This window comes from Lepus europaeus, chromosome 4 (genome assembly GCF_033115175.1).
Source record: "Lepus europaeus isolate LE1 chromosome 4, mLepTim1.pri, whole genome shotgun sequence".
In the NCBI taxonomy this organism is placed as follows: domain Eukaryota; kingdom Metazoa; phylum Chordata; class Mammalia; order Lagomorpha; family Leporidae; genus Lepus; species Lepus europaeus.
The window spans coordinates 25,357,279-25,378,811 of NC_084830.1; positions in this window are offsets into that span (position 1 = coordinate 25,357,279).

Here is a 21,533-nt window from a genome sequence, read left to right on the forward strand (position 1 = left end):
CTTAGGACTCAATCTAATCCAATCCTTTCCAAGGCCCCACCTTTAGAATTCCTAATTGGGTTAAGTGCTATTCTTACTTAATTGACATGACTCAGGTTCAATCCTCCAGGACATGATCCTTTGAGGGACACCTGAACTATTATCCAAACCATAACAAAAATCTTACCAACAAAAGCCAAAGCAGAAGATAAAACCCAGTGGAAGATGGACATGCCCTTGTTTTCTAGGTCACACCAGCATTTTCATCTGGCTGAACAATCTCAGGCGCAATCCAGTCTTAAAGAGGAGGCTTTCAGCATGGAAGCTGATTCATTCTATAGTGTGAATCTGTAGTATATACTGTAGTACTTACTATACACTGTAGCAGTACAGTATAGATCTGTCCTCAAGCATTGCAAACTACTTGCTTACAGACAGTAGTCTTCTGTGGTATAATAATAGGTCAAAAGATAGTAAAAACATACAGAAAAAAGGACATGAACAAATCTGTTAGATTTAAAGCATTAGTAGAGGCATTGTGTCAAGTTTAACTGGAGACCACAAGCAGACTGTCTGAGAGAACTAAGATGTCCTAAGAAATAAGATGATCAGAGGAGAAAATATTCTTCTCCAAGATAGCATTATTGCTCTTTCACACAGAGTGAACATATGATACAGCTACAGATAACAGAGTCTGTCACTACAAGGGTACCACTATACATGGTGATTCTGTTGTTTCCTATCCTGTCTTATTTGGAAAATATATCTCCTATACAGTAACTTTTATTTTGATGTACCAAGACAATTTTTAATTAGGTAAAAATTATTCTATTTAGTAGTACTATAAGTGCTTCTTAGTAGGTAGCTTTCCAAACCCTGGCCTCCAGAAATGCTGTAGTCTTTTCAGACTCCTGTGTGTGTATCTAGAAATAAAAAAGAGATAATGTATGTAGAATATTTTCTTCAGCATCTGATACACATGAATGCTTCCAAACATCCATGGAATAATGGAATTAAAAGACAGTGAACATTTTCCATGAATATTTTGGAGTGCCCTTGTATAGTATACCCTCAATAAATAAGAGCAGCTGTGCCCTATCTGTGAAGCAAGACTCAGTGTAGATTCTTATGTGGGCAAAAGATATGTTGGTACTCTGCCACTTCTGCCACCATCCATTAGCTCTTGAAGCGAAGTGTCAAATCTCAGATCCCAAATCCAGTGTCTGAGCTATGATGGATGGGATGACAGTGCTCTCTGAGCTACCTAATGCCGACCTCACTCAGGACCTCTTGTACTAGGAATGAGCTCTGAGCATCGGTGGAGTCCTAAATTTCAGCCTTTTTCTCTTTTAGTTACATATAGGTCCTAGTCAATGGTCAGACTTTTTGTTTTGTTTTGTTTTGTTTTTTGTTTTTTGTGTTTTGTTTTTTGTTTGCTGTATCACAGTTTCTCGTTTTGGTGCCCAATCCATCTTGGGGTATTGTTCTGAATTATCACCCACTTTCTACAATGCAAGGCTCTTGCAATGCTCCTGTCCGGAAGCTGAATTCTACTCCCTTATATTTCTACCTAATTGTGAGAAATCCACATGGACAAGCCTCGAGCCACGTGCTGGTCACCTCTCCCATCTACTATTCACCACTGGAGTCTTTATCCATGTGTGTTATTGGCTGTGGAGGCACTGAATCGCCTGAATCATCTCAGTTTTTTTCTCTTTTACAACTGTTTATACATTTTTATTTATTTGAAAGGGAGACCGACAGAAAGGAAGACAGAAAAAGAAGATCTTCCAACTTCTCCTTTACTTCTCAAATGCCTGCAATAGCTGCAATTAGGCAAGAAGCTAGGAGCTCTGAACTCCATCTGTGTCTCCCGCATGCATGGCAGAGACCCAAGTGTTTGGACCATCATCTGCTGCCTCCCAGGGTGCACATTAGTATTTGAAGTGGAGGCAGGACTTTAGAGGAGGCACTCTAATATGGGGTTGCATGTGTGCCAAGCAGCAGCTTAACCCACTGTGCCCCAGTGCCCACCCCTCATCTTAGTTCTTGATGTCTATGGGCTTGTCTGTGTGAGATGCTCCCATCTACGCTGTCCTACATCCCAGGGACATTGATGCTGGTTTCCCACCTCCAATCAAAACATGTATCAGTGGCCCAACTTGCATCTCACCTCACCTTGTCTGTGAAAGCACTGATTTGTTTCAGACTGGACGATGAAGTGATTGATCTACAAGTACAAGGAATGGGGCTAGAATAGAGACAGCCTCATAAAACACAACACTCTATGATGTTTATGCATTGAATTCTGTCCCCCTCAAACCCAGACAGATGGAAGAAGTATTTTTTTTTTGTCTTTGGTTCTCTAGAATCACAATCCTTTCAATATTTCAGTCATTAGATTTATTTTCCTTATTTTTTCTGAGCTCAGAACTTCTGTGCAAGATGGAATAAGAAAACTACAAACCCCTTCAGGCCACAAATCAGGAATTGTTTCAATTACTTCTTGTCTTGATGAAGCCTAGGCTATAGGTCCTGATGAAGCCAGATCAGCACTTTTTCTATTTTCTATACAGAATGAATTGCCAGCAGGATTCCTATTTATGAGCTTAGGAATTGCTTGTACAAATTTCCTGCAAGGAATCTGACAGGAAGCTTCTCTCGGCTAAGGCACAATATTCCTTGTATCTCTGGTTTTGGGCATGCAGCCAGAATATGTCGGAGATCCCTTATGCCCACCAAGATACCCTCCTTCTATCTGTACAGCCTCATTTGTTTGAGAAACACACTGCATTTCTATAATTATCTCAGGAGGGAGAAGTTTACATCTGTGTAATTACAGTGTTCATGCATATGGAGTATCTTCTCAAGTTTGGATGTCAGTAGGGTGCCTAGTCAAGGACTGAATGGTGAGTCGGTGTCGAGACTGCAAGCAGGGTTGGGTGGGGAAGGCCTTATAATAACCTGCCAGAGCCTAGTGGCATACTGATGAGGGCAGTTTGAGAGGTTGGGAAGAGCAGTGACAACAGTCTAAGCCAACTCACTTGATTGAAAGAGAGAATGAGGAGGCCTTTAAGGTAGCGTTACAGATTAAAATACTGGCATTCAGACCACATACATCTCCACGAGTGACACAAAATGTGCTTGAATAATCACAATGATAACAATAACACTTTCTTAAGCATTTAATATACTAAATGTTCTATATACATTGCATCAAAAATATCTTTTCATTGTCTTCTAATTGCTACACTTTCTTCTAGGTCTAGGGATCCACTGGTGAATAGATAAAACAGACAAATAGAGAACAATATCATTTGTCCAAATGGATCATGCAATGCTCATTAAATGCCCTAAAGTACTCCACTGTCTGGTTTCTTTCAGATAAACCGGCTATTCCTCCTGGTTTAAAAATGTTTTTGGCTACACAGAAAAGCAATGCTAACAACAGTCTCATTGTAGATTGTGAAGAAACAGGATATTAGCCTTTGGTTTAAAGCATTTATTTATTTATTTATTTGAGTACAACACCAAAAAGTTTTATCCCCAAGCTGATAGCTTAGCTGTCTTTAATAGGTCTTTTTATTATTCCATCAGTCCGTTGCCTCTAAGTGATAATGTGTATGGTAGGATTTGAAGGGCAGTCGTCCACTGTGGTAGTTTCTTTTTTTTTTTTCAACTTTTATTTAATGAATATAAATTTCCAGTATACAGCTTATGGATTACAATGGCTTCCCCTTCCCATAATTTCCCTCCCACCCGCAACCCTCCCCTCTCCCGCTCCCTCTCCCCTTCCATTCACACTGTGGTAGTTTCTATGTTGTAAGATGCATCCCTTTAGTGGGAAAATTCTGAATGGAATATCATGGCCTTAAATCAGACATTCTGCAGCTTTTGCATGGTGGTACTGAGGAGAAACACACCAGGCAGGGAACACCAGGACATATTCGAAATAAGTGCTAGTTTGTTTAGGAATGAGTTGATACCTTCTCAAGAGTAAAAGAGATTTGATGTAATTGCTACAAAGACTAAATGTCTTTTTTGGGTAATGATGCCATATCAAGGGATGTGGTTTTGATCTGTTGCTGGTAGAATGGATGTGCAACATTATAGCAAACTAGGTCAGCCTTGATTAGAGCTACCCCAAGCTCATAGCCACCATGGCTGCTTAGATCATGGACCTATAACAGAATCACAAAGGGCCAAGAAGATAGTCTGGTTCACACCCAGTGGGTTGTATCACCTTGTTCACCTTGTTAAATACCTCCTTGCAAATAGAGTCCCTGAAGGATGTTGTTAATGTGAGATAAAAAAGATCCATTTTTGACCACTTCCATTGGCACATTCTCATGCTTCTTTCCCAGATTGCCGGATTTCTGGTTAAACTTGATGCTTCCAAACCTCCAACCATAAAGCCAAGTCCTTCAGCACTGTTCAAAGATCTGTGTATATCCTGACCTCAAGGCACTTCTCTAGCCATGGACAGAGAATGACCAAGTAAGTCTATTGTTCTTACCTCTTCATATTTGAATGATTTACTCTCGCTGTTGCCCTTTAAGGCCTAAATGGGGGCTATATTGAGGTAGCAGTTCATTTTCAGCATGGTATAATAGGCAGAAAAAACCACATGGTGAACCAGGTCTCAGTTTTCTCCATCACCACCATTTAGTCATAGAAATCACACTATGATGTGAGACCATGAGTATAAGCTGAGGGAAAAGCTCTATTAATTTGTAAAGAAATTTCTCCATGTGACTTACTTCTGTGTCTATACGTTTGGGTATGAGTCTGAGTATCACAATTATATTATCCAGTGTACAGTAGTTTGTTAATGTGCATGCTCAGTGTTATAATTTGATGAGTCTAATAACACTCAGCTTGTGCTTGATGGTCTCATTCACCTGGTAGCCTACTGTTAGGTGCTTAGTCTTATCCCTCCAAGTAAGTAGTGCCTTTTAAAAGGTAAGTCATTCTCTGTTATTGAAGAGGTCTGTATTGTGTCTCTTCTATAGGAATTTGTGAGTGATTTCAGATAGTATCTATCACAGAACATCATTGGCTGTGCTGGGTCATGTGCCTCAAGTTATAGGGTATCTAGTACCATGGTCTGGATCTACTGTAAACTCTTATCTTACTCTGGATGCGGATCAAAACTGTCAGTTTTTCAAGTTAACAGATAAATCCGTAGAACCATTCTGAAATACAGGCAAAATGCCGTCTCCAAAATTCATGGTAACACACAAAGTACTGTGCCTACTTCTTAGTAGTAAAAGTATAAGATGTAAAGGTTGCTCAGCCCCTGGGGGAATTTCCTTCAGATCTAAGACCATTTGACCCCTGAAAACATCACTAATATGGTAGACAGCTAATTCTCCATGTGGTTTATGACTGATCCTCCATCGTGCATTTGTTCTGCTAGCTGTCAAGAGGACTCACTGCTTCCTATCCACTAAATCTCATTAACATGGAATTGTCAATATGGTAGATAAGCATGATGTCCTGATGAATGTTAATGGCATTAAGGCTCCTGCTGGCTACATTGTAACACAGAATAGCAAAGTTAATATAGCACTGGGAAAAGAAAGTGGATTTATAATGCAAAAAACTGCATTCCCAATACAATTAGAGAACACATTCACCAGGTCAATAGTCTCATACTTAGTACCAAATTCTGTGATGAGCTGCTTCAGGAAGATTTCACACCCAGCACAGGAACTGAGTTGGGACAACTATACTACTGGGCAAAGTTTCTAAGAGTCCACTGTCTTCCACCACAGCTAACCAGCTTTATCTTTCAGGACCTATACAAGTGAGCTGAATTCAGATTCATAGGGAACACCATTCCTGCATGACATGAGTCATTGGTTATAGAGCTAACCTCCAAAAATTCCTCCTGGAATGTGATATTGCTTATGCATAATTATCTTGGGAAGAAGAGAGAGGCAAACTCAACAGTTTCTTATAATTTTGACATATTCCACACACTGCGTAAGTCAAAGAATATCAGTGCCAAATGTTAGATATACCCATTATATATATGCATATATATATGTATATATAATATACAATTATATCCATCTACAAACTCTGTAAAATGTGTCTGTGGATCCAATGAACCCTCTGTAGGATGGACATATATCAGAATTCTGTTCATCACCTGGATTCTAACAGTCTTCACTCCATCTGGAGATCTTGGATGGTATTTGTGTCCCCTGTCTCTGTATCAGCACAGCCCCTGTATTCAACTATCCTTGAAATGTCTTGATGTTCCGTTTTCCTCTTGATCAATTATTTTAGAACATCAATTTGGGCAATATTTTTTGTATTTATATATTATCATATTATAGGTTCCTTACTTAAGGGAACCACGTCTTCCCTTCAGTTAATAACCTCTAGTTCTGTAAAGTAATTCAGACCTGGAAAGTGTGTGAAGACTACTTTTTCATAGTATTGGTTGATGTCATTCAGGTCTTGATTTGGGGGTTGGGTGGCTAAGGGAGCAGACTCCATTAACTGAAGCTAAATACACCTGAATAACACCCTTGTGGGATGTCCAATTACCTTACTCTCTAGAACATTCTAAAGTACAAGTCATTAGCATATATCCCATCAGGTCAAAGCACTTTGATTGCTACCTGATCCTTCCCACTATGACCACTATAGCTACTCTGCTTTGGAAGGTTAAGTGTTGTCATTTGGCCTTTGCTATTTTGGAATCATTTCATAACCCCCTAATAGAAATCAGCTCAATGCCAAGGTAGCACACTATACTATCACTCCACTGAGCCACTCAAATTTTCAGTACACGCTTCATCTTGGCCTTAGTAAAGGAATGTCTATGAATCCTTCTAGTGAATAGCTTGAAAGCGTGGTTTTTCAGGTCTTACACAATAAATCTATCCTAACATTCCTACCTCTCCTAGCCTTTGGCTCCTTCAATTTTATGTCCAGGCAGTTCTGGCATCTCCATCTCATTTACTGTGGACCATTACTGCCGACAACCTTAAAGGAACTGTCCCAGCAGTATAATAGGACTGGCTCCAGATCTCTTTGCCAGGACAATAAATCCTAAATCCTTGTCCAGGCTGTGCTGAGACATGATTCATACTATTGGTCATGGCCCAAAGAGGTGATTGGTACTAGATCTTTAGGAGAAAAAGTACTCCTTCCTAAGGCATCTTCCTCAGGTGAGGCCAACAGTAAATTGCTCTATTCTGTTAAGAGTCATGGTAGTGGGTCTTCTTCCAGCCTAAAGTGTTCAGAAGAATCTGAAAGTTTAAGATTCCAGGTTCTTCCATTCATTTAATGAATGTGATATTAACTTTCCTTCACTTCTTGTCTATATTTGAGTGCAGAGTAGACATTCCCTGAGTTCACTGTGCCACTGCATTAGATAAGCACATGATGAGCAGATGGTTTGTCCTTAAGGAAAAATGGTACCAGTAAGTCAAAGACCATAAGAACTCTGCCTCTTTCCTGTAACCAGAGCCAGAGTCAGGCATGAAACCAATACAATGTGAGATAGTTCACAAAGAGATCTTCAATAAATAGAAAGAGAAAAAGAATAGAGGAAGAAGACTGGTGCCTAAGCTAACAGTCCAATGTGATACATCTAGTATCTGGTAGAAAGTTTAAATTAAAAGCTAGCCTTTGATTCCAGACACTATTTCTTAACCACTACTACTTTTGTCCCTAGGAAAATGAAGCAGAGTATACAGGGATGGGCCTTTTTTTTTTTTTTTTTTTTTTTTGACAGGCAGAGTGAATAGTGAGAGAGAGAGACAGAAAGGTCTTCCTTTTTGCCGTTGGTTCACCCTCCAATGGCCGCTGCGGCCGGCGCATCTCGCTGATCTGAAGCCAGGAGCCAGGTGCTTCTCCTGGTCTCCCATGCAGGTGCAGGGCCCAAGGACTTGGACCATCCTCCACTGCTTTCCCGGGCCATAGCAGAGAGCTGGCCTGGAAGAGGGGCAACCGGGATAGAATCCGGTGCCCCGACCTGGACTAGAACCCGGTGTGCCGGCGCCGCAAGGTGGAGGATCAGCCTGTTAAGCCACGGCGCCGGCCCAGGGGTGGGCCTTTTAACATTGGAGTAGGAGGGCAGAGCTTAGCTCCGCAGTCATCTGTGAATGCTTCAGCTTTAGCTTCTGAAAGACTGCAGCTGCCCAGAAAGCTACTGATCCAAAGTACCAGTGCCTTCAGGAAACTGCTGATAAGCACTTATCTGTTATGGCAAAATTCCCCAAAGAGCGCCATGATCTTTGCAACTTTTCCTAATTAAGTCAAAGTGTATCTTGTTTGAACACTGAGTTTTCTACTAGTATAGAGCTTTTGTTTTGTTGTCATCTCTGCCAGGATTTTTTTTTCCTTATTCCTTCTTCTCATCCATCAAGGATCAACTCTGCTGTCTCTCAGCAAAGGCTATTCCTGACTACACACCACACTTCCCCTTCACATCCTGTTCACATTCTTCACAGCACCATCAAAGAATCCAACTCTCTGATATTTATCTACAGGCTTATTGTTTGACTCCCTCACCAGAATACAAACAACTTGAGGACAGGCAATTTGTGTATTCTATTTACCACTGTGCCTCTTGTTCCTTAAAAACGAGTGCCAGGCTCATATGATACACTACAGAAATATTTGCTGTTTGAATGAATAAAAGCCATTGAACAAATAATTGTTTTCTGCCTAATGTTCACGTATGGTTTTTCAGTCATTTCCAAGTCATTTAGAGACCACAGGATGTGATAGCATCAGTGGACATTCCCTTAGTAAGTGGGGCTGTTATCACCAATGGGCTACCCAGAATGTAGAGCAGACTATATTCTTTTCTACATGAACTTCTATCTAAACATGGCAAAATACTGAGCAATTCATTCAATAATATAACCAAATGTTTAGACCAAAATTGAGAAGTCTAATTAAGAGCAGCAGTCTTTCAGAAATTGGGTATCAGCTCTTTATTCTTTCTGGGGAAGAATGGAGGGGGTAGTGCCTCTTAACAGATGACATCATTTTCATGACAGTAGATGAGATATAAAACTGAGTAGTGTGCTAATATGTGCAGAGTATCCTCCTATATTTTACTTTCTTAAACTATTTCTTCCTCCTTGGACACTTCTTGCCTGATATGATTGATCTTTCAGCTTTTCAGTTGGGTTTTTTCTTTCATTCATGCCTTGACTTGATTTAGAAACTGGTTCCAGATCATGTGCTTCATGACTGCCTTTCAAATCCTGTTGACATTATCAATTAGAGTTCCCCCAGGCTTCACTACCTGATATCCCATTGCAGCATCTGGTGCTTGCTTTTGTAGACCAGAAATGCAATTTGTTCAGAAGAGACTAACCAATGAGTGATGCATATTATAAATTTGTAATATCCATGTAGTGACTAGAATGTCACATTTTGCATTCAGAAACAACCTCAATACTTGTCCCATTGTAGTAAACCTAAGAAACTGAATTCAGAAAATTGAATGTGGTTATTTGGGAGTTATTTGGTTTAGAGTCAAATGGGCAGGGGATCTGATCTAGACTACCACTCACTTACTATAGGAACTTAGGTATAAGATGTACCTCTGAAATTTTTAATTGATTCATCCATTGAAAACAGTGTAAGAGTAGTACCCAATATGGTCCACAGAAAATATTCAATAGATGTTAGCTGTCACCAATAACAATAAAAATCTGCATGGAATAACTTCCCTGCCTCTACACCAGGGAATCTTCAGTTCATTTTTCAAAATTGTTATGCTCTGCTTCTCCACAGGTAGCCTTAGTCACACTCCTTGCTGTGACACCATTGTTCAAATTTCTATGTCAGTGATGATATTATTCATAACTGCGTAACAGGGACTAACATGTGATAGTTATTCAATAAATCCTGATTGAATGAATGGATATTCTCTGCATATATATATATATATATATATATATATATATATCCATGACCTCACCTGAATCCAATCAATGCTTATTGCAGAGTAAGATTCCTGAAGCTTTAAATTGTTGGGGAAATTACTGTTTTACAGGAATCAGAAGCACCCAGAAAAGCCTTCACACTCAATAACAGCTCTATTTGTTCTCCAGGCATTGTGTGGATGGGAACAGGTGTCAGTGTTTATCTCTAACATTACAGTTTGAATGTCACTGACATACCATGAAAACCATTGGCCCTTTAAGTAAAAGCAGGCTCCTAGACCCACTTTTAGCAAATGTTTCTACTTGAATTGTGAAAGATAGTTGCAAGGAAAGTGCCAATAACTTTAGTATATAACTAAGAGGAACATTTTCTAAAATGTCTGTTGCTAAAGTCAGCCCACAGCTAACTCATTATAATGCTCTTAATATTTAATTTAATCAATTAAGCGCCTGGCTAGTAAATGTCTCCCTCATCCTAAATCTATTTTGCTGAACTGTCAAAAGAGTCTCACAAGTCCAGAAACGCATAAAACTCCCCACTCCCCTTGGTGATGCTTGGTGCAGAATAAGAACTACATGACCTTCAACTCTGGAATTCTACGATTCTATGATTTCCTCAGCCACATAAAATTTTATTAGTTTTCATGGTTCATTCCAGGATACAAAAGACTATTTTAACCATTCAGGAGTAAACTGTGATGCTATTACAAATCTATAGGGTGATGAAGAACATTTCAAATTGTGTACCTAGGGCAATTTTGTCCAGAGGAATATTCTAGAAGGCCTCTATCTCAGAGATTATTGAAGCCAAACTTTCTTGTCCTGCACCATCTTGAGACAAACATCCTTTCATGGTGCTCGGCCAACTACTTTTGTAAGATGCTTATTTCAACATCATTTTGCCTCTCTTTAGACTATCTCTTGCCTAGAAATATCACCAAATGAATGATCAACAGCAAACAATCTGATGAATCACTTTGGTATCTCTCTCCTTCTCCCTCTGTCAGTCTCTTTTGTTCTGAGGGGTTTTATTTCTGACAGCCTCCCTAGGAGTCATCTCATGAATCATTTTGCTTCCTCTGAGACTATTTATTCTCAGATGCTGGGAACCCTCTAGGGAAAGTTGGTTCTGGCTGAGGTGCGGGCTGTGCGAATCATGAAAATGATTTAGCTTTAGCTGAGAAAGCACTACACAAACTTCAACAGCACCTCTTTCTTTACTTTTCTGTCCACACTTTGTTTCTGTGAATTCATCAGCTTCTTCATTCACTCTTTCACTGAGCTTTTCCATGCTTATTTACTTTTTCAATCAGAATTCCACATGAATCAACTCCAGGAAATTTCAGTGGAGTTACTCAAATGTTGGTGATGTACCATTTTGTTTGAAATTAAGTACACAAACAAAATGATGATTTTTTTTCTTCTAACATCTTTTTATGCATTACTGAAGTAATGTGTCATATTAAAATATGAATTTTAAACTTGCTATGGGGTCATTTTTGGATCCCAACCATGAAGCATCATAGTACCTGGTAAAGTCTCCTTGAGTTGCATAATAACCTTGTAAGAAGCTAGTGTTATTCTTCACTTTCTGATTACTAACTCTGGCAAAGATAAAATCAGTCTTTATTCCTCATTATAATCTGGATGACTATACCCACTGGAGGGCAAACACTAGGTGCTTATTCATTCATACACCCAATTCGCAAAAATTATCAATTATTAATCTCACTATGGATCAGGCATTATGTTTGTCTCTAGGAGGAAGCTAAGTGCAAGATGGACATCATCCGTGCTTCTATAGAGCATATACCCTAAGAAAGGATATAAAAAAAGTTTGATGAATGAATATGTGAACACAAAAGCCAAGGTTATGAAAAGTTAAGTAATTTCTAATTATTGACAGAATTAATATTCATACTCACATTTTGAGTGTCTCCAAGTCAGGTAGAATACTTGACCTCAAGAAACTCAGTCTACAGGGAAGGGATCAAGTTTAAGAGTAGAGAAGAATGCAAGTAATCAAATAATTATAATGTAAACTATTTAAAGTTTGCTAGTCCTTGTTATATGCTAAATATTGTTTGAATGGTTTTATAAATATTGACTCTTTCAATTCTTAAAACAATCCTCAGAACAGGTGGTATTTTATTCATATTCTTTGGACAATGAAAAAAGGCACAGAAAAGTTAAGTTTCCTGAGATCACCTAGCTGTAATTTGAAGAATGTTCCTCTGGAGAATTTGTTGCAACAGTGTGTGTTTATCACTGTGTTATACCACAGTGGTAGTATTTTGGGGACTATGCTAGATTGTGTACAGATTCGACTTTATCACTAATGTGTGCCATTGGAGGCAGCAGGGAATGGCACAAGTGGTTGGGTCCCTGACAACCACAAGGGAGACTCAGATTGGATTCTTTTTGTGTTGATATAATGAAGTAGTTTCTCTAATCTATTTCATGATTTTTTTGTCTGAGAAGTTGTATGAATTATATCTTATTATCCTCTCTCTCTCTCCCCCTCCCTCTTCCTCTTCCTTTCCTGCAAGGGTGGAGGAAATGTGCTGATCCCTAGTAGGAAGAGTGGGCTACTTTTGTAGGCTCAAAGGATTCAACAGAATCAGGGTATTCAAAATTTTCCGATCCATCAATCGAGATTTCTCCATCTCATGTGTCATGGTCAACAGTCTAACTTTCTTTGGAACTCAGATACTCTTTTTACTAAATCATAAACCCAATCCTAAGCTTTCTCTACCCTCTAGATGATGAGAAAGTCTTGTATGCTACCAAGAAGACTCTCTGGCATTCACATTTAGATTTTATTTAGTGATTGATGATGAGGATTTGATGATTTTGTTATCTTTTCAGAAGGCATCAGTCAATATTAGCAACAGTTTTGCAATATCTATCCAGTTCCACTGTCCTTAAAGTTTCTATTTTCTCTATTTTTCTCAAATGCTTGATACCTGATGGTAATTAATGTATTCCCAGCAAGTAATATACCACGCTAACTACAACCAGTGTTAGTTGTACATTGCTCACTTGTTCTTCATTAGCTACCTGTAATGGGGTCCTCATCGCCAGCCCTATTGCTAAGCTATCTAACCCCAAAATTACATTTTATTCTCTGTAAGATCACTTTTTTTCAATCATCAGAGTTCATATTCTCTAGGAAGTAGACTCTGAGATGGAATTAACATGCTAGGTGTCTATTAACAGATACACTTTGATAAACACATGTGCAAGAGAAGCTAAGAAAGTGGGATTGAGCAAAAAGAGATTTGAAATGTTGCACCCTGATGTGGATCCAATGAGGGACTCAGACAATCTTATAGAAATCTCTGAAGCTGAAATGGCACTTCAGAATTATCCAGAATGGGAATAGCAGACACTGAACTTTTAAAATTTCATTTATTTATTTAAAAGGGAGAGCGAGGAAGAGAGATAGAGACAGAGAAAGAGAGAGAGAGAGATCAATCTGCCATCTACTGATTCATTCCTCAAATGTCCACAACAACCAGGAATCAGGCAGCCTGAAGCCAGGAACTGAAAACTCTATCCTGGTCTCCAACATGAGTGACAGGAGCCTGATTACTTTAATTATCACCTGCCACATCCCTCTGTGCACATTAGCAGGAAGCTAGAGTTGACAGCAGAGCTGAGACTTGAACTGAGACACTCTGTTATGGAATGTAGACGGTTCAAGCAGTATCAAAACCACTGATCCAAATGCCTGCCCCAATGGGCGTGGACTTTTATACTCTCTGGTCCATCAGGGAAGGCAATTTGAATGTCATGTCACAACATTTGTTAGATAATCTCTACTCTAGTTTTCGTTTAATCTTTTGTTATGACTTTTGGTACTGTGGAAGACTTTTGTTTGTCTTCTAATAGTTACATAGACACATGTTAAAAATGTTCTTTTCTCTTCATTTTTCTTACTTGACTTTCAACTATTTAACTGATGTACTCCTAGATTTTTCTTTCATTTTTCTGCCTTCTTAAGTTTTCCTAGATATCTCTTGGTTGAATGAATTTGTTCTTTAGTGGATTCCATATGCCTTAACTCTTGCACCTCCAAAAACCTTGATTTTTGGAGGAAACCTTGGCTGAATATGTAATCCTTGGCTCATGCTTTCTTTTTTAGAGGTTCTCTCTTTTTCTTTCTTTCTTCTTTTTTTCTTTTTGGTTTCTCCACTATTGTCTTTTTTTGCATATTGCTGTGGGGAAATTTTGTGCCAGTGTGACATGGGTTTATGCCATTGTCATAGGACTTTTATTTTAAAGTCTAATCATTTTGCTAGGGTGTTTCTTAGAAATAATTAATCCCTGGCTATATAAATTTTCATAACAGTGTTCACAATGGATCTTTTCAATATATGAAAATGTCTTCTTTTATTAATAAAAAATTTTATTTTCTTGGCTTACAGTCTAAAAAGTTGTTCTGCTACAATGTTATGCTTTTCATCTTCATAAAATCCAATTATATGTTTATTGGATCTTCTTTGCCTGCACATGTTCTTTGCCTCATGCTTTATAGTTATTTATTTTCATTCTATGTCTTTCTTTAATTACATGCCTATAAATAGTGCTTATTAAAGTTTTAGTCAATGTTTTCTCACTAAGGCAATTTTAATGTCTTCATTTCTAACATGAATTTGACTTTTTCTACTATGGATTTCTCAAGTTTGCTGATTTTCACATCATCCTGATTTTTGTTTTCATTTGTTATGTTATTGATTTTAAATTTTAAGTATTTATTTTAGATCTGGAAATTCCTATGATTGAATTCATATGGAGATGTGTTTACAATTTCCTTCTTTGTACTTTGATGAGCTTTTTAAACAGCTGATATGTCTTGATTTTCACTGTTTCTGTTTAGTCTTTGTGTGTATGTCTTCTAGTTATTCTGTTATTTTGAAGTTCAGTTTCCTAGATCAGCAATAATGTTGTATGCATGCAAAATGAAAGATTTTGAGAAGTTTACCAGATTTCTTAGTCCATGATTATACTCTTCATCAGTATTTAGTCCCTCAAAAAATTTTGCTAATAATTTTGTTAAATTGAAGTATTAAATGTTTGTTTTGTGATTTTATTTTGTGATTCTATCCATGTGATTTTATGATTCTATTTTGTGATATATATATATATATACATATATATATATTTTACACACACATAACAGGAATCTGAATTTCTTGCTCTTATTTCCATTTTTTCTTTACCAACAAGTACCTAGGTGACTTGTCATCTTATCACAGTTGCCCAACTTCCATGCAGATGTGTTGTTTTCCAAAGCTGCTGCTTTGGGCTCTGTTGCTGTGGATTCATTCTAAAAGGAGGAGTGTGGTGGGGGCAAGAGGCGCAGAGTCACCACACAGATCCCAGGAGTCAGGTGAAAGTGGGCCACAGGTGAGCAGCCAGCAGACTCATTTATTTCAGTGGTACAGCAGCTTATATAGCCAAGGCAGCCAATCTGGTCAAGGGGCAGTCTATGCCCTAACCAATCTCAGCCTGTTGCTAGACCACTGCTCTATACAGAATAATTCCTAAGAATATGTCCCTAGTTGCAAGGCCACTTGGACATGAATATTAATGAGACTTCTTTCAGGGTTTGCAAGCATGGAACATTTTGTCAAGGGTTCTCCCAGGAGGTCTCCTTTCTACTCTTGTCTGCAGCCATATCACATATCTCTGTATAAAACTAAATAAGAAGGGTCTTGGCATCCTCAAGTCATAATATTGTCTTCAGGTGTAGGCACAATACAAATAATTTAGCCTAGGTTCCTCCTCCCCTCACCTGATCTTTAACTGCATTTAAGGACAGTGTTTGGTCATGAAGGACTGTTTTATCCAAGATCATTGGAATTCTTGGGATTCAAATGCCTATTCCTTTCCCTTTACTCTAGAGAGAGTTCTGACTGTTAATAGTCATAAAAACATAAAATTTGGGCCTTGAAGGGAACTCGTGATCATCTAAGCTTCTCACTTGTCAGAAACACTGACTTGCCCACAATTATGGAGCTGATCAATTGCAGAATGAGTACTAAAATCAGTTTCTTAAGTTTTATGTTCTTTCTGCCACCACAACCACACTGCCCTCTGTGTGTGCTTGCGTGAGTGTGTGTGTGTGCGCATGTGTGTGCATGTCCATTTTCTCTGGTTCATGCCACAAGAGTGGGCCTCTCCCTTGAATCCACTCACCTATTCTGCTTGGTTCAGGGATCCCAAATGGGTGTTTGTAAACCACTTTACTATACCATTCACCTTTGAAATTGTAGGTAAATGTACTCCTGCCATCCTGCTCTAAAAATTTAAAAATTTTGGAGCATTGCTTTAAACTATTCATCTATTACAGTTTTCACTACCAATTACCCACTTAATAAGGCAGACTTAATAACCTACTCCAGGTACTTTTGGAGAATTCCCTGTCTCAATCTCCTACTGTTTTCACTCTGGGCCTTCTCCTAAAGGATACTTCTGCTGTGTTTGAACACATAGAGCAGTAATTTGGAATCCTGATTCAGCCTCACCCCAGTCTCTGTCTGCAGCCATAAAGCAGGGTCAAGAGATCGTCAAAGTAATATTAATTGGAACTGAAATAGTAAATTCCTGCCATCTGATGTCTTCGGAAGGCAAAAGGAAGGGTTTGCCATAGAAGAGAGCAAAATAGAGTGCCCCTAAAATTGGGAATTGTTGACCCAAGGGGAAGATGACTGACATCACCCATGGTTTTAAAACCTTTGAGGTTTTAGAAAAAGGAAACACTTGTCAAAACAAGGAGCCACACCTTTGAGTCAGGGCCCTCGATAGCATTTCTGACAGTTTGAAGACCAGAGAAAGTTTTTCTAACACCAAATTTTAACATGCACAGGCATTTCAGATCTGTCACCAGAAGCAGGATGATGTCAGTGAGAAAATCTGGTGTTGTTTCATTTTCACAAGTTTTTCAGGATCCAAAATGGAGCTGTTTGTTGAACATGTCACCTCAGAGAGGGGTAATAATTAGTGATCTGAGAAATAAGCCTTGTCATAAGGTTAAGAATCAAAAAATGCTTATTAGCAAGAACAGCTGTCACAGAGAGGGAGGCATTGAGGCAAACATAGTGCTTATCACTCCTGGGGACTTTGATTTCTTTAGAAGCTTTGGAATTCTCTTCTCTGGGCCATAACTGTGGTACGACTAGAGTGAAATTCTCACTTCAAGGAACTAGCATTGCAGTTATACTTGAGAAATATGTCATAGTATGGGGAATCTTTTCATCCCAAAACATCTGTGACTTGACCTTCAGACCAAGGTGGCTCTCAACTTCAAAATTTAAATTGAGGGGCCGCCGGCGCCGTGGCTCATTTGGTTAATCCTCCACCTGCGGTGCCGGCATCCCATATGGGCACCAGTTCTAGTCCCGGTTGCTCCTCTTCCCTTCCAGCTCTCTGCTGTGGCCGGGGAAGGCAGTGGAGGATGGCCCAAGTGCTTGGACCCCTGCACCCGCATGGGAGACCAGGAGGAAGCACTGGCTCCTGGCTTTGGATTGCAGCAATGCTGGCCATAGCGGCCATTTGGGGAATGAACCAGTGGAAGGAAGACCTCTCTCTCTGTCTCTCTCTCTCTCACTGTCTATAACTCTACTTGTCAAATAAATTAAAAAAAAATCAATTGAAAAACATATGAGAGCCCCACGCCATGGAAGCTACATTTGAAATACATGAAGCAATAATGAGTTTTCAGGAATTTTTGCGATTCTTTGCCTCATGTTGAGAAGCAATGTTCTTCTCTATTAAATTTCCTTTATACTAACTTAGTATTTCATTATTTTAAAAATGCCTTCCTGTCTGCTAGTCTGGTGTCCTCGTGAACAATTTGGAGTTTCACACAATTCAGCTGGTGTCTGCCTGAGGAAAAAGACTTGGTAGCCCTAGCTATCAATTTGCTTCTTTTCATTGGTAACAGAATCTACGTTTTATTTTGGTGGCAGGGATGCCAATTAATTTTTTAAAGATATGTTTATTTATTTGAAAATTAGAGTTTTAGAGAAGGAAGGAGATACAGAGAGAGATCTTCCATCCGCTAGCTTACTTTCAAGTGGCCACAAGGACCAAGGCCTAGCCAAGCCGAACCCAGGAGCCAGGAACTTCATCTGGGTTTCCAGGGCCCAAACACTTGGGCCATCCTCTGCTGCTTTTCTTAGCCATTAGCAGACAGCTGGATCAGATGTGAGTGCCAGCACATGATCTGGCACACACTTGAGATGTCAGCATCACAGGTGGTGGCTTTTCTATGCCACAACACCAACTCCAACGATTCTAGTTAAAAGAAGATACTTCCCCAGTCTTTTTTTTTTTTTTTTTTTTTTAGCTAAGTGTGGCTATGAAATTAGGTAGGTTCTTGCTAACGGCAGACAAACGAAGTTGCATGAATGGTGGAGTAAGGTTCCAGGATGTTCACTCACAGACAAACGTGCACATTTCATATCTGTCTCCTCCATGCAATCTAGTATTTAGCTCTGATGGTCAGAGCTCCAGCAGCCAACTTGACTGATGTTAATACTATGCATTGACTTGGCTGAGCCACAGATGTCCAGGCTTTTGGTCATTTTTCTAGGTATATCTATGGGCTGTTTTGGGAGAAGAGTTACTTAAGAATTAGGAGAATGAGTACAGAAGATGTTCTTCCACAAGGTGAATGGCCTCATCTGATCAGTTGGAGGCCTGAATAAAACAAGAAGGCTGTCCCTTTTCTGGAAACAAAGGGCATTCCCTCTGCCTGGTTGCCTTGAGCAGAAACACCATATTCTCCAGATTTTGGACTCAAACTGAGCCATTGGCTCATTATGGGGTCTCAAGCCTGCTGGCCGTTGCGCTAAAACTGTGCCACTGACTTCCCTGGGCCTGCTGCTCGCTCACTGAATATCTAAGAACTTCTCAACCTCTGTAACCTCATGAGCTAATTCCATATTTTATATATGTCTTTATTCTGTGGTTGTGTGTATCAAAAAGTTTATGGAATAAGAATATTAAAGGTAAGTTTATTTGAGTGCAAACAATGGAAATCTATGATGAATTTTCTCATAATATGCATTTAAAAATTATCTGAAAGGCAAAGTTACAGACAGAGAATGGAATTTACAAAGAGAGAGATCTGCCATCTGCCGGCTCACTCCCCAAATGGCCACATCAGCCAGACCAGGGCCAAGCTAAGGCCAGGAAACAGGAGCTCCATCCAGGTCTCCTACATGGGTCAGGGACCCAAAGACTTCAGCCATTGTCTGCTGCTTCCCCAGGTGCATTAGGAGGGAGCAGGATTAGAAGTGAAACAGCTGGGACTTGAACCAACACCCTTAAGAAATGCCAGCAGTGGGGGCCAGCACTGTGGCACAGTGGGTTAACACCCTGGCCTGAAGTGCCAGCATCCCATATGGGTGCCAGTTCTAGTCCTGGCTGCTCCTCTTCCGATCCAGCTCTCTGCTATTGCCTTTGGCCCCTGCACCTGCATAGGAGACCCGGAGGAAGCTCCTGGCTCCTGACTTCGGATCAGCACATCTTCGGCCAATGCAGCCATCTGGGGAGTGAACCATTGGATGGAAAACCTCTTTCTCTGTGTAACTCTGATTTTCAAATATATAAATAAATCTTTAAAAAAACAAAAAACACTGCTTTAAAAAAAAGGGGGGGGGGATGCCAGCAGTGGTTTAACCCATTATGCCATATAGTCAGTCCCTCATAATATGCATTTTAATGAACTTTTGGAAGACCCCTGTGTGTGTGTATGTGTGTGTGTTTTCCTATTGCTTCTGTTACACTGGAGAATACTGTTTAATACAATCCATGAGGTAGCTTTGAAGGTAGGTAGCACGGTCTAGGATGATAAAGCAGAAAGAGAGAAGGTTTGGTTCCTGATAGTTTGATAAAAATTATTTTTTAATTTATTTTCTGGGCAGAGAGAAAGAGAAGAAGATAGAGACTCCCTTCTGTTGGTTCATTTTGCAGTTGCTCATAATAGTCTGAGCTGAGCCAGACTGGGGCTAGCAGCTGGAAACTCAATCCAAGTCTCCCACAGAGGTGGCAGAAATGCAATTACTTGAGCCATCACTGCTCCCTTCCATCGTCTGCATTGGCAGGAAGCTGGAGTCAGCAGCTGGAATTCAGGCACTCAGATGTAGGACAGAGATATTTTAACTGCCAGGCTAAATGCCAGTTCCTTCAAAAACTTATCACTGACAATTTCATAGCCATTATGGCTTATACTTGTCCCAGACTGCTAAACTCTGGGGCTTCAAGCTATGTGACAGAATAACTTAATTTGTTTAAGCAAGGTTATTTCTGCTTTCTGTTACTGGCAGCCAACTGCAATTCTTAATTAACATACTCCCTTGCTACACATAAGCTCTGTGAAAGCCAGAGAGAAACGTATACTTCTTTGTCCTCCCCTCAGTGATTAGTACAAAGCTACTGGTATTTACAGAATTGATCATTCCCTTTAACCAACATTTACTGAGATCGTAATATGTGCCTAGCAGTATGCTAAGAGTGAGATAGCAGAGAACGTACAATAAAAGCCCTCTTAAGCGGCTGGCGCCGTGGCTCAACAGGCTAATCCTCCGCCTTGCGGTGCCGGCACACCGGGTTCTAGTCCCGGTCGGGGCACTGGATTCTATCCCGGTTGCCCCTCTTCCAGGCCAGCTCTCTGCTATGGCCCGGGAAGGCAGTGGAGAATGGCCCAGGTCCTTGGGCCCTGCACCCGCATGGGAGACCAGGAGAAGCACCTGGCTCCTGGCTTCGGATCAGCGAGATGCGCTGGCCACAGCGGCCATTGGAGGGTGAACCAACGGCAAAAAGGAAGACCTTTCTCTCTGTCTCTCTCTCTCTCATTATCCACTCTGCCTGTCAAAAAAAAAAAAAAAAAGCCCTCTTAAGCACCTACTAAAGAATCATCTTATTGGATCAACCAAAATTCACCTTCTTTCCTAAAAAGCATTAGCAAAGGATGCAATGCATCGTGGACCATCTCACTGTGTTTGTGCACATCTGCTCCCACTGTCGAGTTTTATGCTTCCAAAGATTGTTTGTTCACCATCTGATTTAACTTATAGCATTTATTATTATAATTATTGTATAATCAATAAAGTGTAAATATGTCAAGAAATAAAGTTGTTGTTTGACAGACATGAAGCTGACTAAATGAAATTGGACCACTGAACAAATGCTATCAGACTGGGTAGGGACAAATCAACTCTTAAAATTGGAGAAATCTTTAAAGAGTAAAAAGAATACTGTACTCAGACTTCTTTGTAATTGCTTTCCAGTTTTTGCTTTGCTTTCAAAATAGACTGAGCTTGGGAATCACAGAAAGCAGGAATTTGGATGTGATTAAGCCAAAAACAACCAATCATTAGACCCAATCTGAAAAATAAGGTCTTTATACATCAAAGAATGGACAAATGAATGTACATGTACTGTTAAAGATAAATAGAATGTATAATTTCTTAATCCCTCATTTTGATTGAAATTTTAAGTTTTCTGACTACTGGCTCCATTTGTCACTGCTGAGAGCCTATGTAGAATCCGTGGTTTTGACATTAAGGTATTTGTGGTTCAGTGTTGGATTCAAATATTTACATGTGCGGTGAT